Here is a 20,734-nt window from a genome sequence, read left to right as displayed (position 1 = left end):
TATGTGTAGACTATAGTAATAAAAAAACCGGTTTTAAACCCGTGTTAAAGTCACGACACCTGTGATTCTGAGATTCATTTTGCTCTATTCCATATTTTTAAAGTTTTGGGTGAAGAGGTTAGCCACGAAGCGGGGAAAGGAAAGAGAGAGGGGAGAGATAGAGAAACAAAAAGAGATGGAGATGCAAGTTGAGTGTACACTTTCATAAGTATAAATGTTGTTCTTGTAGAATGATCGAAGTATACTACATTCAAGTGCACAAGTTTCTTGCTTTCCTATTTATTTATTTGTCGCTATCTTCTGCAAATACACTAATTCAGTTTTACTGAAAAGTGAGAAATATGAAATCAAACGTGAGCTTCTCCGTATTTGAAGCAGAATGTATATAGTAATATATTTGCCTAATTTTTGAGGTTCCATTTAGCTATAGCCTATATGTGTAGACTATAGTAATAAAAAAACCGGTTTTAAACCCGTGTTAAAGTCACGACACCTGTGATTCTGAGATTCATTTTGCTCTATTCCATATTTTTAAAGTTTTGGGTGAAGAGAGGTTAGCCACGAAGAGGAAGAGAGAGAGGGAGAGATAGAGAAACAAAAAGAGATGGAGATGCAAGTTGAGTGTACACTTTCATAAGTATAAATGTTGTTCTTGTAGAATGATCGAAGTAATTAAAAAAAGTATCTAAAGTTAACGGTGTTAAGTTCAAGTTAGGTTTAAGGATTAAAACTGCCCACTTTATTTAATTAAACGTTAAATGCGCTTAGTGCATAAACACAAGGACCAAAATCACAATTAGGCAATAACTCAAGGACTAAAACCACCATTTTCCCATTAAATAATCAAGAAGAGATGCCAAGAAACAACTGGATAATTTAAACAGTGACCACCTCTTCTATCAAGGAAACATTTATTAAGCTTATGAACAATATCAAAGTTATATTGGATCAGCAAAACTGATTCTAAAAACTTTAAAAGAATAAAAAACTATTTTACAGCAGTAAAGCTGTTTTCACAAATATAAGTGGTAATATTTAGCTATAACTTTAATAGAAAAAATCAGAGATCTGCATATATAGCTGAATCTGAAGACTCAACGATGATTTTATATCTTTGATAGTTGATACTTTGATATAAATTTTTGCTATAATCAATTCTTTTATTATCAACCCGCATCGCGCGGATACGAATAATCAGAGAAAATCTCTAGAAAATGGGAGACCTTTGCTTCTATAATGTGGACCAACGTAATTAGATTCTAATTGGTTCTTGTTGCTCAAAAGCCCAAGAGGTAGAATATCACTGTCTAGAGGATTACACGCTTATATCAAAGCAAGCAATATTACTCATTCACACGTCAACCATTTTACCAATCTACTTTCTTTAATAGCGTACAACCTAACATTACACAGTTCAATCCAATGGACCCTGATACTTTTCTGTTTATATGATATACATCGGTTGCTGTAAATGCAAAACATGATATTAAAACAGATTTTCAGTCTATGGACATTATCTATTCGTTCTTAGGTCAACTTCTTTGATAATAAACCCTAGTTGAACTTCACTTCCACAATCTGATTAAATTGTTGTCAGTGGCAGAAGCTACCAGACCAGCGGGCCGTGACGTTGCTAAGCTATTCACAGGTTCTTCAAGCAGAATCATCATCTTGTTCTCAGCCATATGCCAAAGCTCCAGGCACTAGAATGTTAAATCATATCATTAACGTCCATAAATCATAAGGCAAATACTTGAAACTTACACCTTATGTAAATTAAAAGATGCATCCTTTTCTTTCTAATTTTTCCTTAAATTTACAGCATATGTTGTGTGTTCTCGTTAAATGTAATGAACATGCAGTCAGGAACCAACTTGGCATATAAGTTGTGAACCTCCACACATGCATTCATGTAACAGGATGCAACTATTAGAATTGATGACATGAAAGAGAAAAACTGCTTGCCTGATATGAACCAACGACAAACACAGAAGGGTAACAAGGATGAAAAGTGCAGCAACGAAATCTTTTGCCTGTTACGCTTCACTCATGCACGCACTCTTGCTCTCCGCTAGAGCCAATCTGGAAGACTTGTACCATATCCTCACTGAGTGAAGCTAGATACTCACCAGAGCTGCTCCAGCATATAGCCCGGATGTTTGAGATGTGACCCTGGAAAGAAGTCATTACAACTCGACCAACATCCTAATAATGTACGACAATAAATGGGAATCTATAAGTTCATTAGACAAAATCTGCCACTCGCTGCTGATGAAGTGAGAGCCTATGGTTAACTAAAGAGCATACTTACCTCTCATAAGAAATGTTGAAACATAAAACTGTGACAAAATTTTACACTCCTAAAAAAAAAACAGATTAACTGGAAGAACTTCCAATAACAATTAATGTGTAGGTAGAAGCTTTATTGTTTGGACGGAAATCACAAGCTAAGAGAAAGACCGACTATGCTTAGACAGGACCACACAAAGGTACACAAAAACTATAAAAGCCTGGAACACTAACACACTGCACCATAATTAAGTATAGAAAGCCCTAAAATGCTTCAATCATTATACCATCCTGTAGCAAGCTTTAGTTAAGAATAAGAAGGTGCAAGTCGCTTATGGATACTTGACAACGAGGAAAAGTACTCAAACTGTGCTCATCACTTACTCTAATATCATTCCACAGATCACTACATTACGACAACACAGAAGCTAACACTCCTAAGGAAACTCTACATTTGTGAGCCCATGAGTCACAGGTTCAAGTCTCAAGTTGGTTATAACCTGAGCTATTTAGGGGAGAATTAAAGAAGAAACCCTCCACTCGACCTTCTGCCTTGCCTGTCATGGGATGCAATGTGTTTGGTTCAACTAAATACAAAAGACAGTGTGGGGCAAATAGGATGTTGGAGAAGAGGTTGTCCAACCCAATATTACATCAATTTTTGGAAATTTAAAAAAAAAAGATCAAATAACATCAGCAGAGGTGAATATAGGGAAGAGTTGAAGATCTAATCCAAGATAGAATTTTAAGAGCTTAGAATACATAACAATTTCAACAACTTAGTGAAAGGAATTCCCCAACCTTAAGAGGATATCTACGTATTTGGGTAGTCTCCACATCTATTAACAATATGCCATCCGCAACAGCAGCTGCAAGATACTTCCCACGATTAGGCTGAAACCTAACTTGAGTTGCACGAACCTGAAAATTTTGGGAGCTGATAAGTAGTGACATAAATAAAAAGATTCTATTACTGAAATAGGGACCAGAAATATCATCAATTTGCAGCTTAACCTACTAGATTGAGGAATCAAATATAGGTGTACTAATACCTTTGACACTCCTGCACAACTACCATTCTTAATGCTCCAGTATCGAATTGTACTAACGTTGTCACAAGAACAGATGAGGTCCTCCTTGGTTGGATGAAAGTCAAGTGACATAACAGAGGCAGAATGGCCAGTAAAACTTCGTATTGAGTAGCCTGGCTGCAAGGATATAACAAACTCTAATTTTGACAGGCTTCAACTCTACTTATCAAAATTCATTAAAAACAAACTAATCTAAGTGCATGTACAGATGAATTGACTGTGTGACAAATTCGAAAAGCTAGAAATCAGGAGTTAACCATCAACAGTCTTAAGCAACTTGGGAGGAGAAAAGCACAATAGTCTATTCAGCTTAGAAAGATCATCGAAAGAATAACAAAAACATAGAAGTTTCAGTAAGTGGTCAAAACTCTGGGGAAAAACTGTAGGTCCAATTTGAATGCAGATGAAAGAGAGGAAGGCTGTCGATTTAGCGTTCTTTGAAACACAGATACAAAAATAATGGATCTCTTTAATTTTAGGTACACTGATTTGTACAGGATCTGAATTCATATCTAAACTGAGTTTGAGAAGGAATTTCCACACAATACGCAAAGATTCATCTGAGAGAGTTTTGCCCTATCATCTAAGTAATGAAGACATAAAATGACTAACATTATGAACATCCCAAATTTTGATTGTCTTATCAAGGGAAGACGAAGCAAGTCGTGGCAATCTTTGACTAAAGCGAACATCTATGATTGCATCAGAGTGTTCCTCAAGTATATGCTTTTGCTCTCGTGAATCTGTGCACCATAGTACAACCTACAAAAGAGCAGAGAAGAAAAACTATAATACCAAAAGGGACTTGAACAACAATCCAGAATTCAAGATATCAGATCGAAAGAGCCTTGGATCAACTTGAATTGGCCAAGGTTCAAGAACAAAAAGATCGGTTGGCCGAACAGATTAGCCCCCTGATTGAATCAGAGAAGGCACGCCTAGTTCGAAGGTTGTGGCACCGCAACTTGGGTGACCTCCCATCACCAAGCAAGATGGTCCAAATTTTGAACGCTTCGCCAGCAAAGCTGCCTATAATCTCAACTCCTTATTTCACTTCTTTCAGACTGTTTCTTGAATACAAGACAATTAATCACCTCAAGTTCCTATATCAATACCTCTTTATCCCCGCCATTTGCTATCAGCTTTCCATCAGATGAAAGGTCACAGCAATTAACTGTACTGGAGCGGAAAGTCCCAATTTCCAAGAATGCAATATCTATATTGCAAAGAAAAGAACAAAAGTAAATAGCGAGAGTGGCAAGTGTCACATCCAGAGAAAACCAGTACATAGAGGTGAGCATCAGTTAAAAACTTTACTCTCTTTATCCCCGCCATTTGCTATCAGCTTTCCATCAGATGAAAGGTCACAGCAATTAACTGTACTGGAGCGGAAAGTCCCAATTTCCAAGAATGCAATATCTATATTGCAAAGAAAAGAACAAAAGTAAATAGCGAGAGTGGCAAGTGTCACATCCAGAGAAAACCAGTACATAGAGGTGAGCATCAGTTAAAAACTTTACTCGTGCCTAAGCACCCAGGGATTATGCTTTCAGTATCTGCATTGTCAGAATGGAAGGACTCTACAGAGTTATCCACAGACCCGTGGTTTATAAGAGGAACATCAGCCTGCATCCCCACACATATTTGCTTAGTTTAATTATGCATCGATAGAACCACCATCTCTTAATTAGGAGAAAGAATGAGGACATTTGATTGATATCATGATGATAAAGTATTAGCAGCCAGTTTAAAGTATTTGCCGATTTTGGAAGCACTAATTAAACTCTCCATGCGCAGATTCACTTTTGTGTTCAAGGAAGTTTGACTTAACTATCTCCTGGTGTGTGACACCAGCTGAGTTAAGATATCAAGTAAAGACTTTGCATGAAATTGAACATCAAAAATTGATATAACCCATAGTTGGATTAGCATTTCCTTTGTACCAAATGCACCCCTCAGAACATATATGTTTACAGTGTCTATTATCTCATTACAAGAATACTAAGAGAGAGACAGCCAGACATTTCCCGATGCACTACTTTTTTGGCATCAATTAAGGAAAATCAGAGTAAACCCCTTCCCTAGCATATTATGACATATTGATTAATACTATTAGATTAGTTAATTAATTGGAAATAAAGGGCCAACTAGTTAATTTCTGCAGAGTCCTCGATAAACTGTAAGCACAGGGATAGTAATCCTTACTGTTTGAGTTGATATCAACGTAGCTGAGCAAACTGCATCATTTCCATAAACACAAGCTTTAGAAGAATTATCATCACGAAGCAATGCAGGCATTGATATCACATCTTCCGCACTGGATATAGATGGTGTAGAAGGCGCTGAACTTGGTAACAGACTGGTGTTGTTCGCAGTTCCTATGCTGTTAGTCTGACCTGATGACATTAACTGCTTTCTCTTTTTCGTAGCACGTTTCTTTGAAGTAAACATGAGAATGAAATTAAATGAGGATAACATAGTACAAACACAAATATACATATCCTTCTCTATGCTTGTGCATATGTAAGAATATGATGGGTTGTCATGTCAGATAATAGCCAAGAGTATAGATCAGAAATGACATCATTTGAATCAGTAACACAGAAATTTATTTAAGAATAATTAAAGTAGGGAACCAAGGAAGAAAACCACTACGCTTTCAACCAGTTGTTTTCATTCCTTAAAGCTTACTGCTGGGTGAAGTAGAAATGTTTTGAATTCGTCGTGGCACCCATTACTTCAATGTCGTAGGAATAATCCATCAATGATAAAAAAAGATGAGAACGAAGATATTTATAGAAATCTAGTAGTATGAGTTAAACTGAAAGGAAATATATGACAAAAACTCATTCACAAAGTGCTTATTAGAAATTAAATGGGGAGAGTGGTGCAGGGTTTGTAGGAATGTTTGAAATTTGGAACACATTACACATAACAAGTGCACCTAATATTCTTATATGCACAAGAACTTATCAACAACTCTAACGCACTGGACATATAATGGGTCTGAGATAAAAGCTAACCTGATCATCACCTCTAGAGGTGTTGGACAAGCTAACTTCCATGGTAGTGCCGCCAGTAGCAACCCTCTCATCTTGCTGTTGGATGCTGGAACTTGGATTTTCTGGATGCACGCCAAGAAATGCAGGCTGTTGACCTTGTTCCAGACTTTGATAGATGTTCTGCACTTGCCACATAAACTCATCATTTCGTTTTGAACTTTTTTACAAGAATAGATAGTCTCTCTAAGGACATCAAATGCAAAGTACATCAAGTATAAACAGGCACCTTCATTAGCATAGCTGAACCTGCAAGAGAGAAAAGTGGGAGACCCACTTGAACTGGCAAATTTCTGTCCACAACTGTGTTCCCAGTGAAGTTTGATTGGTCACCTTGACTTATATCCATATACTGGTCACTAAGAAGCATTTGAATTTGTTGCTGTAGCTGCTGTTGGGAGGGATGAGACAGGTTGATCGTAGAGCTTTGGTGCTGAATAAGTCCAGATTGAAGCTGTTCCAGTCCCTATTTATGAGGAGATATTAGTCAATGTATAGAGAGTACTCCATGCCAGAGTCAATTCTAGACAGGTTACACATCGGAACTATGCAAATTTCCAATTATAATGATAGCTAACAGAAGCAGGATAAAAATGTTCCCATTTTCCATTAACTGCTTCTGGTCTTCTTGTGTTTCAAATAATATTTTAGGGTACTCACACAATTATACTCGCTAAGTTCAACTACAAATGAAATCTGAAAGCAGCAGGACAATTGTGCTTTCATTTCCGTCTGACTACTTCTGATCTTCTCGCAGTTCAGAAAACATTTTAGGGGACTGAACTGATTACACTCGCTAGAGTCTTCAGTTGCAAATTTTGGCTATGACTACAGATGGAAATATATGCAATTGTACAGTAAAATAAATACTTTCACATTCTTCAGAAAAATATCTTTGGGGTCGAGTGATAACACTGCTCTGAAAACACCTAAGATATCCTCATCTCCAACATCCAGAGGATACATGAAAACTCCAGCTTTAAAAGATAAGTGTCCATACGAGATTTATCTAAAGAATCACCAAATTATGACAACGTCACAATCTGTGGTTGTTTATGTCATCCGTTGCTAAAACTGTATCGCAAAATAAGCTTAACTCAAAATAAAAGCCCTGTGTTTATTTGGGATTTTCAGATAAATATTATTCCATCAATGCTTTGACCCAACCACATCCAAAGTTTCACTTTCAAGAGATGTACTATTTTTTTAAAACTAATTATCCTTTTGCCAATATTTTCTCTAATAAAAATCAGAACTTGAAAAGTTCTGGGGATGACTTATCTCCGCTGAAAGGCACATGCACCGATATCCCAACAGAACAAAATTGGTTTGACCTACCTCAGTCGTCGTCTACGCGTACGCAAAGGTCTAACTCCGTTCCTTCCCCAGCGGCCATTGCTGCGCTCAGGTACATCTACAACACCACTGATTCTCCCTCCCCCACCCCCCCCCCCCACCCCCTTCTTCAATCCATTCCTATTCGCCCTCCTCCAGCAACAAGTAAACCACCCATCACCCACACCTATAGTCGTCACTAAGGTTACCACATCTGTCCAAGCTCCTCAGCTATAGCCGCCCAACAGACTCGCTGCCGCCACACCTTCATGCTCTTCCATCGCTACCAAAATCAGCCACCCTTTCTCACCCAATGGTTACTAGATCAAAAACAAATAGCCTGAGGCCCAAGAATTTTCTTGCCAAAACCAATCTCTTACCACCAATTCCCGGTCCTACCACCAAGCACAACTATATCCCTAGTGGAAAGAAGAAATAAAAGCAGAATATGATGCTCTAGTCAGAAACCAGAGTTGGGATTTGGTCCCTGTGATCCCTCTCGTAATATTGTGGACTATAAGTAGTTGTTTAGAATTAAACATAAACCTGATGGAAGCATTGACAGGTATAACTCACCTAGTAGCCAAAGGCTTCACTCAAAGACACGAGTTAGATTATCATTCCACATTCAGCCCAGTCGTCAAGCCTGCAACAGTCCGCTTGTTTAAATAACAGAGGCAGCGCCATTTTCACAAGTTGGGTCTTGTTGCGGTCACCCCCAACTTGCAGCGGCGTATCAACGGATAATATTTGTTATCCATCAGTTTAGGAGTTTGTTATTAGTTTCCCATTTTCTAGCTTTCTGCTGATTCAATATTATCTAGTTAGTCATTTGATTTATTTAGGATTTTCGGTAGTTTCCTAAATGAAGGTAGCAGAGAGGCGGATCTTTGAGATGGATGTGCGGTCATACCAGGAGAGATAGGATTCGGAATGAAGTGATTCGGGACAAGGTGGGTGTGGCCCCCGTGGTGGACAAGATGCGGGAAGGAAGGTTGAGATGGTTCGGCCATGTGCAGCGAAGATGCGTTGATGTGCCAGTCAGGAGGTGTGAGAGGCTGGCAGTGGTGGGCCCGAAGAGAGGGAGGGGTAGGCCAAAAAAGGCCTGGGGAGAGGTGATTCGGCAGGATATGGTGCTACTTCAGCTTACCGAGGACATAACCAGTGATAGGAGGGTGTGGAGGTCGAGTATCAGGGTAGAGGGCTAGTAGGGGGCCGTGAGGATTTCTTTTCCACATTAGAAGTTTTATTATCTTTGTTCACTCGCTTATTTTTGATCTCTCATATAGCTTGCTTGTTTCTCTCTTTCTTTCTTTAACGTCATTTATCTTATTATATGTTGCTATTACTGCCTATTATTATTGTTGTCTTGGCACCTTTTCTTGAGCCGGGGGTCTATCGGAAACAGCCTTCCTACCTCCCAAGGTAGGGGTAAGGTTTGCGTACACTCTACCCTCCCCACACCCCACCATGTGGGAATACACTGGGTATGTTGTATTGTTGTATGTAGGTAGTTTCCTATATTTTAATTTTCTGTTGCACTGAATCTTATCACATTAGTTTGTTCCAACTTTTATGTATTTCAGTTCTGTATCAGCTTTATATAAAGAGCATATTATTCATGAATAAAATCATATTTCTCTTCTACATCTCAAACCTTTATGGTAACCACCATCTCTAGATACATATCATAGGCTTCAAATATTTAGGACCAAATATGCAGTTTTCACAACTATCGTAAATCTTCTCTAATGTTACGTATCCAATCAAGGAGTAAATGTCAAAAAGAACATGCGTAATTCTTATTTCACCCTAAGTGATAGATTCAGTCATGTCTTTGTTACTTTCACATACCACAGAAGTTGAACGTTCGACTTCTTTTGAGAAATGGCAAGTATATCATTAATATAGCACCAAGAAGGTATAAGATCTATTACAGCTTCACCGTCATTACAAAGCACTGTTTAAACCAAAAATAAAGCAAAAACATACAGTTCATTTGATCTTCTGAATGGAGTTTCCTTTGTCTTAAAAGCCTGAATATTTGACTTCTTCACCATTACATTTTGATGGATATTGGAGAAAGCATACATTATAACCTTACCATCAAGGGCCATCCTTTCAAAAGCAAACTGTTCACTCCATGATCTGATCCTGAACCAAATAAGAATATGAATTAGCTAGGCCATTCTCCTTTTTTACCTTTTTCTCTTTTAAATGGGGTGGAGGAGGGGGGATGGGGGGATAGAATGATAAACAACATACAACTGCACAATGGTAGAACAAACTCAAACTATCTGGATGAACAGTTAATAGCTAACTTACGCTGGATGAACACCAACCAAGTTTATTCATGTAAATCAAGACTCAAATTTCCAAGAAAAAGTGATGCTAACTTTTTCGGAAAACAGTAATAGTCTTCATAATTTCACGGTATAATCAATCTTCACAATTTCATGCTACAGTGCTCTACATAATGTTTAGAGAACTCAATAAAGACTTTATGGTATCATGGGCAATCCCCATTCAAAAGTCTGGCCAGGTACAGTACTGACAAGTTTGATTATTGTTTGAAGTAAATTTGCTTTCATTTAAAGCCCTCAAACAAGAAAATCATATGTTCAATAAAGGCATTGAATTGCTAATTGTTAATACCAGAAACTTGAGTGAGTGAATTACCTGACTCACCAGCTTTGAGAGTCACAGCAGGATTCATCCTATTTGTTAAGTTCTGGTCCAGCTTCAGACAATAGAAAAAATTAAGCAGTTAGAGAGAAATGTTGCTATCAATTGCCTTTCCACTTTTTTTTAGTTGCACACAAAATGTTTGTTTGTATTTCTCAGTTTTCTTAGTATTTGGCTTATATATTTCTCCTTATTTTTATACTACATTTGTTTTTTGGCAGGAGGAAGGTAGTTACTTGAGGAAGTGGGAGTTGCTGTGCTTGATCAGTTAGTGGAGGATAAAATCTTAAATTATCAGCAGGAAAACTGTGTCGCGTTTGCCTGAAATAAAACACAACACGAAGGTAAAGAGAAGTCCTGCCTGCCAGAAGTCATGGCTCAAAGAAAGTAAATTACCAGGAATGCTGGTCTCTAAAGGTTTCCAGATTTGCATCTAAATGCTGACCAATACTATCACTACTCCTTGGCTTTGTGAGAAATAAAAATGACAGAAAGAATGACTCAGTGCTCAAAAAGAAAGGCAGGAATGATAGAACTAATTGTTAAAATTTATTAGTTTCGAACACCTTCTTATTGGCCACAGACAGGGGATTTCTCTGAACTCTTTTGGTTAAAGCATTTGTTGTCCCTAGACTTTGTCTCCCCCTCAGAAGCTGAGTACCATCACCTGGCTGTTGTTGTTTTTGTCGGATAAGCTCTTGCATTTGCATTTGCCTTTGGACATCCTTCTGTTGCTGTTTCAGAAGATATATATATATACATATAGTATTAAAATGTGATGTTCATTGATATTTGGCACAAATATCATGTTTTGTATCATTTTACATCCTACTCTTATGACTTTTGTCGCTTAATCTATGATGAAATTGTCGTATTTGAACTTATGTCGTTATATTTCATGTGTATAGGTACGATGAAGACAAACGATGGAAAACCGGGCTAAAAGTGATTGATTTTGGAGCATATGATGATTACACGAGGTGACGAGTCGAAGACCACAAGTGATGAACTAAAAGGAAAAAAATTGAACTGAAGGTCTCGCTTTTCATCCGCATAGCGGAAGAAAAGCGGAACCAGGCTTGCGCTATCCTTCCGCGATGCGGAAGGAAAGCGGGAGGCCTCAGAACATTGTGCTTTTCTTCCGCATCGCGGAAGGAAAGCGGAACTCTGCGCGGTTCTCCCGATTCGACTAGGATTTGGTTTCCTTATATTTTATTTTTTACCCTAGACTATATATAGACGTTTTATTTTGCTGAGAACGTGTGCTGGGATTTATTCAAGGATTTGTAAGCCACCGTTCTCTTTTTCTCTCTCTAGGTTTCTTTTATTTTTCATCTTTTTCAACCCTAGATTATTCATGACTTCTTTTGTCTATGAACGAATCATGAGTAGCTAAACTTCTTACTTCTAGGGTTGTGGCGAAAGACTTGAAAGTTGATTTGATGACAATTATTATCTATTGATTTTCCATATTTTGGGTTGCTTATTTATTCTTGATCTTAATTGTTTGATTATCGGCCAATAGTTAGACACTATACGTGGTGCGTGAATTGGACTTGAGAAAGGAATTCACGTACGTAATAAGAATAAATAGAGTTTGTTCGATTTAATCGATTCGCTAACCGAGGATAGAGATATACCCTTTAGCCCTACTTAGTTGAATACGGAGAAATAAATGCGTTCTTGTTACCTCTAATGACCATAGAGATATAGGCGTTACGAATATCTACGAGAACTTGTGAGTAGTTCGAGAGAATATCATAAAGCATAATTAACCCGTCAACTAGTAACTCGGGGAAATAAGATAGGTGAAATTGTCCCGAAGATCAATTTGGATTGTCGAAAGCCATGACCTAGATCTTTCTCTCATCCGATAATTCTTACAATCTCTCGTCAAGATATTCCCGTTACAACAAACACCCATCACAAATTGTTTACTTTTCGAGTTGTAGTTTAGTTCAACAAACATCTTGATTTTCACTTTCTTGAATAGTTTCATCCGAATTTGAATTAGTTTAAAGAGAATCTAAGTTTCTGTGGGATCGATATCTGGACTTAACAGTCTATATTACTTGTACGACCACGTATACTTGCGTGTGCGTTTGGGAGCAACATTCATAAACATATGGATAGGGGAAACCAGGTGAAATCATATACCAGATTAGTGGTTGAAACAGGGGTCTTGAAGCGAGCAATGAAAATATCCCAAAACACTGACTACCATTCAAGAAGAAAACTACCTGGAGCATCTATAGCTGAAATTAAAACAAATGTCAACCCACCAATTATTCGAAAAAGCTAAACAATACATATATGTATTGACACATTGTATTACCGGTACGGTTGGTGACAACTTGTGCTTCAGCTTCAAATGTCCTTGCAGAAGCACCTAAGTTTCTCTTTATCAGATAATCATGTATATAAACATCCAACCTGTGGAGGAAATATGAGCTTTCAAATACTTAAAACTCAAGAGGTGATTTTTAGTCCCTTACAAAAACACCCATGACAACTTAAAACCCATATGATTAGACGTAAACCCACAATACCCATTCAAGAAAAGAAAAGAAAGAAAATCATCCAGATACAGAGGCCATAACTTTTTGTGATAGAAAGAGGCTAAGAACCAACTCCACATTCGACAATAGCAAAAAGATGGCTAAAACCCCATCTCCAAACCCACATGCATACATCTAAAGACGCACAAAAATGTTACCCATTTGAAGAACACAACGTCATCATTTAGGAACCATTTGGCTATGAGAACTATTCGCTTGTTTCCGGAAATATTTTGCTTTATTTGAAAATCTGTTTGGCTATGAAAAATCCAACCACAACTTTAAGTTGAACCAGCGTTTGAAATTTCGAAAACACCTAAAAACCTATTTTCATGTTTTCCACCTTAGGTATATTCAACCAAATATTTTTTTACAAAAATTATAACCAAATATAACTTTATGATCAAAATTTTCAAATAAAGTGAAAAATATTTGAATTCTATGGCCTAACGCCTACTTAATTTTCAAACAACCAAAAATGTATGAAGAGACACTGGAATTTATTATTATTATTACTCATAATATATTATAGTATTAGAAAGTCTCACATTTTATCAGCTTCCATGTTGGGATCTCAAAGACTGTGAAGAAGCATGTGTGCTCAAAGAAACTATATACATTTACTTCAACCTTTTCCAGCTGTGCCTGAGTAACCTTTTAAGTCTCTTTAAATGCTGGCTACTACTAGACAAAACATACACTAAACTAAAAGGGGAAAATCACAGTCCGTATTATAACATGCAAAGCTGCAACATGCTCTCTTTGGATTGTTATAAATCCTTTTAGGAAAAAGATTCAAATTTGATCCCAAATTCCAAGAAATAGCTTCAAGTTTGCCCTGAAAATGACAAAAATGGTCCCTTATCTTTGGCAGTTGGTTCAGAAAAGTCTCTTAAAGTATCACTTGAGCGGTTTTGGTCCTTTATATTTGCCAAAAGTAACCCTTTTGGTCTTCGTTGAATACTTACCAAACACTGATTGTTATTTTTAGTCTATTTTTTTGTGTCTGGTGTAGTTTTTTATGGTGCTGTTTCTAAAATTTTGATGGAAATTTTGGTGTTCTTGGTTAGTTTTTGTTCCACAGTTCTGGTTAAGTTTTACAATAAGAGTGTAGTAAATATTTGACAAGATCAAAAGTGCTCACTTTTGGCAAACTTAAAGAAACAGAACTGCTCAGTTGATACTTAAAGGATTATTTTAAACTTACTATCAAAGATAAGGGATCGTTTTTGTTATTTTTTTCTAATTTGTCCTTCATTGATAGTTAGGTCAAATCTACCTGTCATGCCTCAGAAAAAAGATGAGACGTGGCTGGCTTCCGATACCACCAACTTGCATCGCGTGAACCATACCTCAACTCATTTTATGTCCATATGCGTACATCATCATTATTTTTTGTAAAAAAATACCTAATTTAGAACATATCTAACAAGACCAAATCAAGTTGTTGCCCTTGAGCTCGAGGCGAAATTCCTATGACATGCCTTACAAATACAAGGAACTACTGACACACTAAACGTTTTTCTAAGTTAATCTAATAACTTTGACATCATGGGGTGCTCGAATGTCACACCCCAAAATCCACCCTAGACGTGATCGGCATCCAACGTCATGAACAACATCGAAAGAACCTAAACGACACAATAATAACACTTGAACCCGCCAGGTTCAACACTCGCCTCCAACAATTTATAAAATAAAGGTAAACAAATAATACGTATATGAATTAAATCAGCAGAAGTCTTTAGTAATCAATACTTGTCAAACATAACAACCTGCCTGAGAGTTAATCAATAACTCAACAACTACCCACAAGAATGTGTACTATGGAGCTTCTAAGATAAAGAAATAATAGTTTGACTCATCGGGACGCAACCCAAAAACTAATAATGAATGAACGAATAAATTGGGTGTCCCACGAATGAACGTGTGGGCTCACCAAATCAGCAGCAACAGCAAGTCCTTCCTAAGCGCCTGAAGTATCAAGAACCTGCTTTTCTTCGTTACCTAACATACCATAAAAAACAACAATGGTATGCCTGAGTACTTCGTACTCAGTGAGTGCCTCGGAGACAACAAATAATACGAAAATAAATTATAATAATACATAAAGAAATCAGTCCTGAAAAGATAGTATAAAAACAGTTATTCCACTTTGTGATTCTTAATATCATTTGTTAAACGAGTTTACAAGCCATTTCAAAATCCCAGTTTCCATTATGTTTTAAATCGATCAGGCATAAATACCAGTTCCATAATAAAGATGGATATCACAATCGCCCATATAGGCCCAACTCAATATCAACAACACTGCGCAATACACCAGAATATGGATTCACGGTGGCTACTCTTCCTCCCGAATAGCAAGGCCATTAATACACCCCAGGTAGCGAACCCGGAAGTGGCCACTCTTCCCCCCGAATGGCAAGGCAATTAATACACTAGGATCCATAGTGCCTACTCTTCCTCCCGAATAGCAAGGCAAAACACAACAACCAGTTTTCGTAGCATAGAGGCCAATTCATAATGCATTTATAAGGTAGCCACATCATCAATTGTCATTAAGGTTCATTATGCCATATCGAAAGAATAAGTCAACCAATCAATGTTTTGAAAACGTATAACTTCTTTACGAAAGATTTCCATGTCCCAATTCATCAATGAGAATGTCATTACCAACTCTTAACCATCATTATTAAGCATCTCTCATAGAGGAAAACTGTCACACCCTAATATCCCTAGGGTGTGATGGGCACCCGACCCTTACTTAGGGCCGAGCGAACCCTCAAACTCTTGCTGCACGTAAAATCACGTTAAACTTTTTAAATCAGAGAAGATAAAATGCATAGTAATTATTTTTTTTCAGAAACATTCTTTCTCGTAGCTTCCAAACCGAACAAACCTATAATCATACAAAATTCAGTATATAACGCAGACCCACATATCGGCTAACGGAGCCGCTTACAGACCGACAACCAATACCCACGACGCTGTCTGCAAAGTCTCTAACATACATCCGGAAATCATAACAAACAAACTCTGACTTGGCAGCCCTCCGAGAGAATGGAGCTTGCCATCTCTGCTGGAACACCTTCTATAATAACCCGGCTCATCGGGAGTACACGTGGCATGAAACGCGACTCCCGAAGACGGGGGGTCGATGCGGAAAATGTACCGAGCATGTAAGGCATGCAATACGTAAAACAAAACCATAAGCGAAACAAACAGGACTAAAAGATAAGTACATTAGTCAAAATGCCAGACGCCTATTTCTCAGACACAAACCAGACATACCTGTCCCATATACCAGAAGGAGTGCAGGAGGTAAGTAAGTCAGCCAGAGTACCAAAATGCTTATTTTACAATTACAGATCGCATGTCCGAAGAGGTACAGAAAACACAGAACGCACCGGTGACGTCACACGTCAGACGGAGAGCAGAACGTACAGAATGCTCAGACGAGGTCATATATCGGACGAAATATCGAACGTACCGAATACTCAGATGTCGTCAGATATCAGACGAGATACAGAACGTACAGAATGCCCAAATGATATCATGTAGCGGACGAAATACAGAACGTACAGAATGCTCAGATACTGACATATATCGGACAGAATACAGAATACACAGAATGCTCAGATGATGTCATAAATTACATATGCGTCTAACGTGTCCCGGCCCTCCCGTGAGGGACTCGGTGGATAGACTCATCAATGCATATCAAAATTATAGATCACATATGCGTATAACGTGTCCCGGCCCTCTGATAAGGGACTCGGTGAATATGATCATGTATAACGAATCATATGTCATATATGCAAATAACGTGTCCCGGCCCTTTGTTAAGGGACTCGGTAATATGGAACCATGCGTGTCGAATCATGTACCAAGTATACATAACGTGTCCCGCCCTCTAGCGGGTCTCGGTGAATAATCATTATATGCCATCCGCCGCCATCCCCATATCATCATAAGCATATACGGATAACGTGTTCCGGCCCGCGAGTAAGAGGGACTCGGTGAACAATGCAGTGGAATGCGCACGAGAACATGTCCTGGCCCGGGACTCAGTGAATCAGAATCATACCGTAGAGTACGCACGAGAACATAACATGCCCTGGCCCGGGACTCAGTGAAAGATACATTGAGCCATGCACGAGCAGAGTCGAGAGAAACCATATGCACACAAATCCAGACTCGATGAATACGTACACTTACCAACATTCGAAGGCTCGAAAACGAGTTTCGGGTTCTTCCGAGTTAGTATCGAAAAGTTATGAGCGTTTGAAATACAGAAACCTCTTCGGACTGTTTAAGCGATCCGAGATCGTACATAAAGAACATTAAGGCTTATAGAGCATACTCATCTTAGAATACTCGGATCAGACGACTCATATCCGAATACACATAGCAGAATACTTATATCGGACGCTCATACCGGAGTACTCATATCGGAGTTATCATATCGAATGCTTACACCAAAATACTTAGATCGAATACCTATGTCGAACACATATATATCGAATATTTATTTTTGAATACTTATATCGAATACTTATATCGAATATTTACATCGGAATGCTTATATCAAAATATTTAAATCGGATCATTAAATGCGAAGCATTTATATCGGAATAGTCGAACCGGAATTCTCATATCGAGTTACCGAGACACTTATATCAAATTCGGAAAAATAGTCAAAGGTTTCCTTAGTTATCTTACGGAAATAAGGCAAATAGAACAATACAATTAAATCTCTAAATTTTGTGGGCCCACCTCGGGTCTGGTCGGGTAACGAACATAAAAACGTGGTCATTATGTGCCATTGGATCATCCTCGAAGATTTCAAGGCATTCCGCTTTCATTTTCAAAAGTTACGGACGTTTGAACATTTCTTTACAAATAGCGTAAGTTATTTAGTTCAATTCTACTGAATGAAAAAAGGATAAATATAAGCTCGGATTTCTAAGAGTAGAGTCATCCCCGAGGCTCAAATCATAGCCTATCACATCTAGGACATGCCAAGAGAAAGAAAGGGTAAGCCTTACATACCTTTTCCGCTGCTTACGCTTCTCCAAATTCAAATCCCGTTTCCTCCAAAATCTACAATTGGTCACATTTACCAAATATCAATAGTAAGACTTTTAGAATTCAAATCTTTAATTCACTATTTGTCTACGAAATTTGGCGGCATCTCCCCGTAAATTCGCCGCCCCGAGAATTCAACTCGGCTCGATTACCAACAACCATACCAACAACAATGCTAACAACATCAACATCTAATACAAAACACATTCGACATAACTAGTCTTCTTTTCTTCATAGTGTCACAACTTCTACTCCGACTTCGTACTTTCAACTAATATCAACATTTTCCATATCCATTAACTAATTCAAAATTATTCAAACATATTTCAATAATATTCCAACAATATTCACGAATTCAAGTATTCCCGCCGAATGCCATATTCCATCCGAAACTTCTACAAACGCGACAAAACTACTAAATCGCATTATTTTCCTCCAAATTTATTAATGACAACAATAATTCTCATTTTTGAATCTTACTTCCACAATTACATAAAATCTTTATTAAAATCACATAATTTCCTATAATCATTTTCAACAATTTTCCATACCAACTTGAACCATTTTTCCTCCATTTCCATCACAAGGCTTCAACAACACAATTAATATAACAAATAAAATTTTAATCATCCCTTTCCATGCATACCATTTTCGGCCATACATATATATATATGTCCATAACACAAAATTTTCATACTCCACATTCCTTTCCACATTCCACAACACCTATATATATATTTTCCAAGACAAAGGAGTGAAATCTTACCTTTTTCTTCTTATCTTCTTCACTTGTCCAAAGTGTTAAATCGATGAAACAAGCGGTCTATCTTCCGAAACAACTATACCACGTTGTAGAGGACTCTTGAATTAGTAGGAATACCACAAGAAAATAATTTTTGGAACGAGACTTTAAGGGGCTGAAATTCCATGGTCATGGCTTGAATGGCCTTTCTTTTGCTCTTCAAGTTGTTGCTTCTTGAATTTTCTTGAGTTATGAAGAAATATGAGGTGGTCATCTTATTTATTTTGTCACATGGTATTAATTTACATGGGCTTGGCCCATGTTATTTTCCTCCACAACCGGCCACCACTTAAATTGGGCCTCTATGTTCCCTCTTTTTTTTTCAAGCCCAATTATTTGTGGCTAGTTTTCGTAATTCATGAAACCATTTTCCCAATTTCCAATTTTGCCCTTAGCCTCCCTCGACATTTTTCGCATCAATACTTCCCATGACCAACTTACATGTTAAATAAAAATCAAATATGGCCTTATCTCTTAAAAGCCACAATTATTTCAAATTTCCCGATTGTACAAAAATGCGGGATATAACAAAAACATTCATAATATCTTATACATATATAGGGTTTGTTACAATCTAGGTTTAATGTGGGTTTGTCCCCTCACACACATTAACCACCATTTAGACATGAATTAGAGTTCAAGAAATATGAAAAGATTACTTTTCCTTTCATTCATTAAAGAATCTTGAATAAAATTTATACTTCCACCAATAGTTTCAAAAAGTGATTTTCATTCAAAATAAGTTTTCAAAAGAGAGACATACAAATCACCTTTATAGTCAAAAATGATTTTAAAAGAGACATACTAATCACCTTTATAGTCAAGAATGATTTTAAAAGAGACACACCTTAATACGTTAAACAAAGTTTAACAATTCACTTTCCTAATGAAGGACACCCAAACCCTAGCTTGAATCACTTTGGGAAGAATTATGCTGCAAACCCTAGGTTTTGGTCACAAGAATTATGTTAAGAATCATGGGTTTGATGTTAGAATGGATTAGTAATGTTAAGGGTGTTCTTACCTTTGATTTGAAAACTTGGAGGAATGATTTTCGTCCTTAAGGTTTGGGAGGATGAAAAAAAATGGGAACAAAATAAGACCATACCCATTTTAAACCCAATTCTCTACCAGAAACGCTGAAAGTACGGCCACAAGTACGTCCCGTACTTGTAGCTCGTACTTTGGCTGCCAAAACCAGTGAGGAACGGAAGAAGTACATCCTAAAAGGACGTCCCGTACTTTGGGCGAAATCTCCAGCTTTTGTGCCCTTCAGTAAAATGGACATAACCTTTTGTACATAACTTTGCTTGGGCTGGGCGACCTACAATTGGAAAGATATTTCAAGTATCTACAACTTTCATCAAGGAAGGTTTTCCAAATTCGCAACACATTTTCATGAAAATCGCCCAGAAGACAGACCTACCAAAACTTAGGCGAATTTAAGAGCCCTTAAGAATTTCAATTGTTGGTTTGACTTCAAAACGACCATCTTCCACTTGAATTCATCAAGAATGGATTCATATAGATATAATATCATCTTAACACTAGATTTTTACATATTCACACCTAGTTCAAGTTTACGGGGTGTTACATTATCCCCCCCTTAAGATCATTCGTCCTCGAATGAGAATTGTATTCTAGGAAGTAATCACTAAACCACAAGTTGATTCAACAAACACAGATGATTCACCTAAGAATAGTTAAAACGCTAGCTCATACCTGTCATAGGGAACAAGTGAGGATATCTCTTCCTCATGTCCTCCTCTGCTTCCCAAGTAGCTTCCTCAGTATCATGGTTTCGCCACAAAAGCTTGACCGACG

The 20,734-nt window shown here is 37.6% G+C and overlaps 1 pseudogene; it reads right to left on the bottom strand.

The window, feature by feature from the left end:
- Nucleotides 1-1,267: 1,267 nt before the first annotated feature.
- Nucleotides 1,268-13,808, bottom strand: LOC132044407 (transcriptional corepressor LEUNIG-like; annotated as a pseudogene).
- Between the last annotated feature and the right edge of the window lie 6,926 nt (nt 13,809-20,734).

This window comes from Lycium ferocissimum, unplaced genomic scaffold, assembly GCF_029784015.1.
Source record: "Lycium ferocissimum isolate CSIRO_LF1 unplaced genomic scaffold, AGI_CSIRO_Lferr_CH_V1 ctg4444, whole genome shotgun sequence".
Taxonomy (NCBI): domain Eukaryota; kingdom Viridiplantae; phylum Streptophyta; class Magnoliopsida; order Solanales; family Solanaceae; genus Lycium; species Lycium ferocissimum.
This window is presented reverse-complemented; position numbering and strand designations above follow the sequence as displayed.